This window comes from Rhipicephalus microplus, chromosome 10 (genome assembly GCF_043290135.1).
Source record: "Rhipicephalus microplus isolate Deutch F79 chromosome 10, USDA_Rmic, whole genome shotgun sequence".
Classification (NCBI taxonomy): domain Eukaryota; kingdom Metazoa; phylum Arthropoda; class Arachnida; order Ixodida; family Ixodidae; genus Rhipicephalus; species Rhipicephalus microplus.
The window spans coordinates 1,020,565-1,027,807 of NC_134709.1; the positions used below are offsets into that span (position 1 = coordinate 1,020,565).

The 7,243-nt window shown below is 46.7% G+C and overlaps 2 non-coding genes across 2 annotated transcripts; both read right to left on the reverse strand.

Moving 5' to 3' along the window:
- Window positions 1–6,195: 6,195 nt before the first annotated feature.
- On the reverse strand, window positions 6,196–6,268 carry TRNAT-CGU (transfer RNA threonine (anticodon CGU)). Its single transcript has one exon. It is a non-coding gene; the product is annotated as a tRNA-Thr (tRNA).
- Window positions 6,269–6,649: 381 nt separating this feature from the next.
- On the reverse strand, window positions 6,650–6,722 carry TRNAT-CGU (transfer RNA threonine (anticodon CGU)). Its single transcript has one exon. It is a non-coding gene; the product is annotated as a tRNA-Thr (tRNA).
- Window positions 6,723–7,243: the final 521 nt, after the last annotated feature.

Here is a 7,243-nt window from a genome sequence, read left to right on the forward strand (position 1 = left end):
ATGAAAGCCAGCATAGCGCATGATGGTCGGTGACGACATCGAATGGGCGACCATACAAATAAAGTCGAAACTTTGTAAGAGCCCAGACGATCGCTAGACACTCTTTCTCCGTGACGGTGTAGTTTGTCTCGGCTCTCGTGAGCGTACGGCTTGCATATGCTACAACATATTCAGGGAATCCGGGTTTTTGCAGCGCCGAGGCCTACACCACTGGCGTCCGTGTGCACCTCCGTTGGGGCTGTAGGGTCGTAGTGGCGTAGAATGGGAGGCGACGTCAACAAATGGCGGAGCTTCGCGAACGCGTCGTCGCACTCGTATGACCACGAATTGAGGGGGCCCGTTACTTCCAAGGAGCTTCGTCAGCGGTGATATGATCGTGGCAAAGTTTCGTATGAAGCGTCGGAAGTATGAGCACAGGCTTACGAAACTACGCAGTTCTTTGACAGATGCAGGTTTGGGGAATTCGGCCACAGCCTGAAGCTTGGCAGGATCAGGTAGAATGCCGTCTTTGGACACGACGTACACCAGTATGGTGAGTTGCCGTGCTGCAAAGCGGCACTTTTTCAGATTTAGTTGCAAGTTGGCATTGCTCACACGCGCGAAAACTTCTTTCAGACGTTGGAGATACGTGAAGAAATCCGGAGCAAAGACAATGACATCGTCGAGGTAAAACAAGCACGTGTACCATTTCAAGTTGCGCAGAACGGTGTCCATAATGCGCTCAAAGGTCGCAGGTGCATTACATAGACCAAACGCCATTACGTTGAACTCGTACAAGCCGTCTGGCGTGACGAAGGCGGTCTTTGGTCGAGCGTCGTCAGCCATGGGTACTTGCCAGTACCCCGAGCGCAGATGGAGCGAAGAAAAAAATTGACTCCATGAAGGCTGTCAATCGCGTCATCGATGCGTGGCAGTGGATAAACATCCTTGCGAGTGATCTTAATGAGCCGTCTGTAATCCACACAGAACCACACAGAACCGTCTTTCTTCGCAACAAGAACAGCAGGAGACGCCCATGGACTGTCCGAGGGCCGAATAACGTCGCGTCGGAGCATATCGTCAACCTGATCATTAATAACTCGACGTTCAGCAGGCGACACGCGATATGGACGTTGCCGTAAAGGTGGATGGGCACCAGTGTCGATGTGATGCGTAACAACGGACGTGCGACCGAAAGAACTTCGTCCGACATCGAAAGAAGAACGATATTCTTGCAATAGGTCCAGAAGTTGAGAACGCTGTACGGCCGTAAGGTTGTCAGCGATGGAGGGACCAAATACATCAGCAGATGACGAATCAGAAGTGGAAACAGCATTGATGGTACGCGACCTGGGACAGCACGTGTCATCGGGTACGTCCAGGACTTGTGCGTCGTCGACTGGTTCCACTCTGCCGAGACATTCCCCTCGAAGCAAGGTAACAGTGTACGGGGACGGGTTGGTTACAAAAATAGCAGCGTTGCCCTCGTTGACCTGCACGGTCGCGAAAGGTACTATCAACCCTTTCCTGCTGCAAGCGCGGTCAGATGGCGAAACAAGTGCACTGGTGTCGGAGAGACCGGCGCAGTAGACAGACACAGCCGTCGTCGAGTTTGGAGGCACTGTTGCATCGTCTTTCGTTAGAATCTTGCTCAGTGTCGAGGGACTGTCTTCTGGCGTAAATGCGAGAAGGGTGAGAGCTCAATTTCGGCGGGGGCACAATGGATGACGGCGTCATGGCGGGAGAGAAAGTCCCATTCCAGGATGACGTCATGAGAGCATGCCGGAATGATGATGAATTGGGCGACATACAGAACGTCCTGGATGACAACGCGAGCTGTGCACCCTGCTGTAGGATGAATACGATGCACACTTGCAGTACGGAGGGACAACCCAGAAAGTGGTGTCGTCACTTTTTGTAGTAAGCGGCAGAGTTTTTCGTCCATAACTGATACGGCAGCTCCAGTGTCAATAAGAGCCGATGCACAAACACCGTCCACAAGCACGTCAATGACATTCGAGGGGCTGCTCTGAGGGCTTTCACATTGCGATAGCGTCGCAGTCCTTGCCTCGGGGACAGCGACGACTAGTTTTCCCGCTCATGAGCAGCCGCACTTGGCCGCATGGGGGACAGGGAACGACGTCGTGGAGACGGCAATCTTCGAGATGGACCTGGGCGAGATCGAGGTGGCATAGACGACGGTTCTTCTAGATAAGCACGGCTGAGTTGGCCAGCAACAGGTGAAGAAATTGGAGCCGGCTGTACAAGATGGCAATAACGGGCCACGTGACCGGCGTAACCTCAGGCAAAGCAGATGGGCCGGTTGTCGGGTGTGCGCCATCTGTTCACTGGGGTAGGTCTCACCCATGTCCCAAGGGCCGATGGACGGAACGGTGGCTGCATGGTGGACTGAATCTGAGGCTGAGGGATTACGTCAACATACGTAGCGGGCATACCCGCTGCAAAGGACGGAGGTCGAGCGGCAGCTTCGGCGTAAGTCAGAGGGGCGGGTGCTGGAACCACTTGGGGCAGCCTGGCGACCACTTGCGCGTAACTCAGGGACGCAGTAGCCGGAGGCTGTGGGGGGTGGTACGCAGGCATTACCTCCACTATTTCCTGTTCAATCGCTCGGTGGATGAGAGGGAGAAAGGTAGTATTTATTTATTTATTTATTTTTTATTTATTTATGAATACTGCAACCCTAACATAGGGTTTTAGCAGGGTGGATACACATTTGCTAAATTAACAAATCGGCAAACAAGTAAATATAAAACAGGTGAGGTATGTACACAAAAAGACAATGGTTTGCAATGAACAGTCATAAGGGCATATAATGAAATCAGCGCTATATTCAAGTTGGTCACGAGTGGGGAATTGCTACAGTGATAGAAATAAAAAGCAGGATCACATATCAGACACTCACTGCTGGAGCTGCGCAGCAAAAAGATTCAAGGAAGACTGGGAAACAACTTCATTACTAAGGTTATTCCATTCGATGATTGTCCTCGGAAAAAATGAATATTTGAACGTGTTATTACGGGTGGAGAATGGGGTTATTGTAAGGGAATGCCTCTGTCTTGTGGCATATCCCGTGGAGAAATTAAGTATGTGTGATAAGTCTAACTTATAATAACCTTTAACTAACTGAAAGAAAAATTTCAATCTTAATACTTTATTCCTTTGAGTAGGTGTTGAAAGATTGGCTTTTGATAATAAACGTGTTATTGAAGTGCGGCCGAAACTGTTATAAATAAATCTAACAGCTCTCTTTTGAATTTTTTCCATTTCGCTAATGTTTTTTCTGGTGTGAGGGTACCAGATTATGGAAGCATAATCTAAAGAAGGTTGAACAATTGCATTAAAAGCAATAAGGCGAACGGCGGGGGTTGAAAGCTTGAGAGCTCGTCTAAGATAAAATAGCTTGTAATTGCACGAGCTTATTACAGTATTAATATGTCTTGTCCAGTTTAGGTCATTCGAAATCCAAAGACCAAGGTACTTGTAGTGTTGTACCTCCTGCAAAAAAACATTATTGGCTGAATATGCAAAATGAAGAGGGGTACGTTTGTGGGAAATTTTCATGAAAACAGTCTTTTTAAAATTAACTGACATCTGCCATTTATCACACCAACGAATGACCTTTTGAAATGCGTCGTTTAAATGAATTTGGTCGGTATGGTTTTCAACTTCCGAGTATAGAATGCAGTCATCCGCATATAACTTGACTTTTACAGGTATATCATGTGATATGTCATTTATAAACAACAAAAAGAAGAGCGGCCCAAGCACGGAGCCTTGGGGCACTCCCGAGTCAACCGGTACTGTACGAGAACAATGTTCATTGAAAGAGACGTATTGTTTTCGATTCAAAAGATAACCAGAAATCCAGTTTAGAAGCTGGGTATTTTTAAGAATTAAATCAAGTTTGAAGAGTAATTTATTGTGTGAGACCGTATCGAAAGCTTTAGCAAAATCCATAAAAATTGCATCTACCTGTTTTCCGGAATTTATAGATAGCGCAAAATCATGTACTGTTGTTACCAGCTGAGTACAAGTAGAAAATCCTTTCCTGAATCCGTGTTGTGAATCTGACAAAATATTGTGCTTATCTAGGAAGTCTGAAATGTGCTTATGTATTATATGCTCAATGAGTTTACAGGAAGTTGAAATTAATGAGATCGGCCGATAGTTAGTAACAGAATGGGGATCTCCACTCTTATGTAAGGGCTTGACTTTAGCAGTTACCCAGTCATCCGGAACTTGACCATCTTTCAGAGATTTAGAAAAGAGAATTGTTAGGTACTTTGAAACCCATTGTGCGTAGCGCTTTAAGAACTCATTCGGTATTCCATCCGGACCTGAAGATTTCTTAACATCCAGTTTTAAAAGCAGATTAAGAACTCCCTCTTCACTTATGATGATATCCGGAAGGGGTGGGCTTGCCACATCAAATGTTTCCAGGACACCGTTATCCCTCGTAAAAACAGATTTAAAATGATCATTGAAAGCGTTAGAAATAACAAATGAATCACTAGTTTCAACACCATCAATTACAAAAACACATTGATTGATTGATTGATTGATATGTGGGGTTTAACGTCCCAAAGCCACCATATGATTATGAGAGACGCCGTAGTGAAGGGCTCCGGAAATTTCGACCACCTGGGGTTCTTTAACGTGCGCCCAAATCTGAGCACACGGGCCTACAACATTTCCGCCTCCATTGGAAATGCAGCCGCCGCAGCCGGGATTTGAACCCGCGACCTGCGGGTCAGCAGCCGAGTACCTTAGCCACTAGACCACCGTGGCGGAGCGGGAGAAAGGGTAGTAGCCAATTGTTGAACAGCCGGTTGGTGGGCAAAGGGCAGCAGCAAGAACTGACTCGCGATTTCCTCACGGATGAAGGACTTTAGGTCTGCCATCAACGCCACTTGGTCACAACTGGCCTCCGAGCCAGCAAGCGTTGCAGCTCGTGGTGGGGAGCGTCGCGTCATCGAACGCTGCCGGCGGAGCTCCTCGTAGCTCTGGCACAGTGTGAGGACGTCAGCCACTGTGCCGGGGTTTTTGGCGAGCAGCATCGTGAAGGCATCATCGTCAATGCCTTTCATCATGTTTCGGATCTTGTCAGACTCAGACATGGTGTGATTAGATTTGTTGCATAGGTCCAGGACGTCTTCAATATAGCTGGTGAATGACTCACCAGCCTCCTGAGCACGTTCACGTAAGCGCTGCTTGGCTTGCAGCTTGCCAACAGCAGGGCGGCCGAAGACGTTGACGATTGCGGTCTTAAAATCGGACCAGGTGGCAAAATCGGACGCGTGGTTGTTGTACCACAAACTGGCAACACCCGTAAGGTAGAATACCAAGTTGGTCAGCTTGCCGTCTTCGTCCCATTTGTTGGGGACGCTCACGCGCTCGTAAATGGCGAGCCAGTCCTTCACGTCAGTGCCATTAGCGCCAGTGAAGATGGGTGGATCGCGGATTCTGGGGACACCGGGACAAGGGGGTGGCATTGGAGGAAGCGTTTGCTGAGAAGCGTCGTGGTACATAGTAGATAGCAGGGTACGTGATCGTAGCTCCAAAGGCATAGACGGGGATCGCAGCACCTCCACCAAATTGTTAAGGCGTTTATTAGCCGGCAACGAGCGAGAATATACAATGGCGACAGTCACAGCCAAGCACGGGCTCTCAGCGCGAGCGGCGTCCTTGTTGGGTGGCCTCACTAGGAGGTACTCAAGAGTTCGACCCATTTCAGAGTTCGGAAGCTTCGCTACAATATATATATATATATATATATATATATATATATATATATATATATATATATATATATATATATATATATATATATATATATATATATATATATATATATATATATATGAGATATAACAGACAGTAATGCCAAGGAATGTACAGGGGAAGTTATTAGAACCAATGGAATGTAAATAAGAAGAAAGAAGAAAGAAAAGTGGATGAAAAAATTACCAGCTGTGAGCAGGAATCGAACCTACAACCTTCGAATAACGTGTTCGATGCTCTTAGGTATACACTTCTCTCCTTTATATATATATATATATATATATATATATATATATATATATATAAAATATTAATGAGATATAACAGACAGTAATGCCAAGGAATGTACAGGGGAAGTTATTAAAACCAATGGAATGAAAATAAGAAGAAAGAAAAGTGGATGAAAAAATTACTAACTGTGAGCAGGAATCGAACCTACGACCTTCGAATTACGCGTTCGATGCTCTAACCACTGAGCTATCACAGCGGCCCTCCCTCCATCCACTTTTTTGGGTTTATCTGTTAATTTAGAAGTAGGAGCGACAGTCAGCGCCATCTATAAGCCAAACAACGAGTGTGAAAACACTCTTATGCGCATGTTTGGCGTCACGTAGCACGTGAACTTATTATGAACGGGCAGCTGATTATTTGTCCCTCTTATACAACCTAAACACACTAGTCTGCCAGTACGAGACCCTCGTTCAATGAAATAAGGGAAAGAAGTGTATACCTAAGGGCTCGTTTTTCCGTGTTTTAACACAATATTAATGAGATATAACAGACAGTAATGCCAAGGAATGTACAGGGGAAGTTATTAAAACCAATGGAATGAAAATAAGAAGAAAGAAAAGTGGATGAAAAAATTACCAACTGTGAGCAGGAATCGAACCTACGACCTTCGAATTACGCGTTCGATGCTCTAACCACTGAGCTATCACAGCGGCCCTCCCTCCATCCACGATGCTCTAACCACTCAGTGGTTAGAGCATCGTGGCGTCCTGGTGTGACCAGGACGCCACGATGCTCTATGCCACGTTGCTCACCAGGACGCCACGATGCTCGTGGCGTCCTGGTGAGCAACGTGGCGTCCTGGTGTGACCACTCGGCAGAACAGCCCCCAATCTCCCCGAAACAGAATTCAAGATCAAGAGACAGAGTGTCAACCTACGTTCGGAGCTCCAAGTCTCCGAACAATCCAGCCGCAAGTAGCCAGTGACTACAGGACTTCTCTGGTAATCAAAATTTAGGTACTGCTTCTGCATGTTTTCTTAAGTGCCGGAAGGTGACTGAAAAACGCATTCGCGCGGAACAGCATGTTGCGTGCCTCAGGGAATATGTAAATGCTTCTAAAATTCCCAAAGGTCTTAGGCTTTATGTGAACCCTGTCAAATGCAAATGGGCTTAGGTGGCGGGATGTGCTGACCAATGCTTCACTTGAGCTTATTCGCATTATCATAAATCA